Source organism: Aotus nancymaae, unplaced genomic scaffold, assembly GCF_030222135.1.
Source record: "Aotus nancymaae isolate 86718 unplaced genomic scaffold, 86718_ANA_hifiasm-v0.15.2.pri h1tg000010l, whole genome shotgun sequence".
NCBI classification, from domain to species: Eukaryota; Metazoa; Chordata; class Mammalia; order Primates; family Aotidae; genus Aotus; species Aotus nancymaae.
Window position 1 is genome coordinate 11,836,947 of NW_026988421.1, and position 1,497 is coordinate 11,838,443.

Consider the following 1,497-nt stretch of genomic DNA (forward strand, 5'->3'; position numbering starts at 1 on the left):
CACACTACAGCCCAGAACTCCTGGACTTAAGCGATCCTCTAGCCTCAGCCTCCCAAGTAGCTGGGACTACAGGCACCCGACACCAAGCCCGGTGCTTTTTTTTTTTTTTTTGAGACAGAGTCTTACTCTGTCACCTGGGCTGGAGTGCAGTAGCATTATCTTGGCTCATTGCAACCTCCACCTCCCAGATTCAAGTGATTCTCCTGCCTCAGCAACCCACAGCCTCCCAAATAGCTGGGCTTACAGATGTGAGCCACTAGACCTGGCTAATTTTTGTATTTTTGGTCGAGACAGGGTTTCCTCATGCTGGCCAGGCTGGTCTCGAACTCCTGACCTCAAGTGAGCCACTCACCCTGCCTCCCAAAGTCCTGAGATTACAGGCCTGAGCCACTGTGCCCAGCCAAGCTTCTCCCTATCTTAAAGTCAACTGTGACAGATAACACAACCTAATCACAGGAGTGATATCCCATCACATTTACAGCCCCAGGGACAGGGCATATATACCAGGGGATGGGAATCCTGGGGACGTATTAGAATTTTGCCTGCCATACTATTCATTCCTTCATTTAGTTACACATCACACATTTATGGAATGCTTGCTCTGCACTGGGCATAGTTGCAGGAGCTGGAGATACAATGGTGAACAAGACACACTTGGTCCCTTAAATCTTACCATCTAGTGTGGTGAGAGAGACAGCAACCAAGGAAACAAAGACAATGATCAGTTAATAATGACACAGGCGGGGCGTGGTGGCTCACATCTGTAATCCAAGCACTTTGGGGCCAAGGTGGGCAGATCACCTGAGTTCGGGAGTACAGGACCAGCCTGACCAAATGGTGAAACCCCGTCTTTAAAAAAAAAAATTACATTAAATTAAAAAAATTAAATGAAAATAGTGACACCTTGAAAAACAATCAAAAACAAAAGAAAACAACAACAACAAAACAAAAAATAAAACAAAACAAAACAGAATGACACCTTGTTATCATGCAGTTGGAACCATCAAGGTGTTCTGAAATATACTGAAGATCTCTCTGGAGAGAATTAAAATAGGTAGTCTTGGCTCACGCCTGTAATCCCAGCACTTTGGGAGGCCGAGGTGGGCAGATCACAAGGTCAGGAGATGGAGACCATCCCAGCTAACATGGTGAAACTCCGTCTCTACTAAAAATACAAAAAATTGGCTGGGCGTGGTGGCTCATGCCTGTAATCCCAGCACTTTGGGAGGCCGAGGCAAGCAGATCACGAGGTCAGGAGATCTAGACCATCCTGGCCAACACGATGAAACCCCGTCTCTATAAAAAAAAAAAAAATTAGCCAGGCATGGTGGCATGCACCTGTAGTCCCAGCTACTGGGGAGATTGAGGCAGAAGAATCGCTTGAACCCAGGAGGCAGAGGTTGCAGTGAGCAAAGATGGCGTCACTGTACTCCAGCCTGGGCAGTAGAGCAAGACTCAGTCTCAAGAAAAAAAAAAAATGGAAAGAAAAAAAAGGTA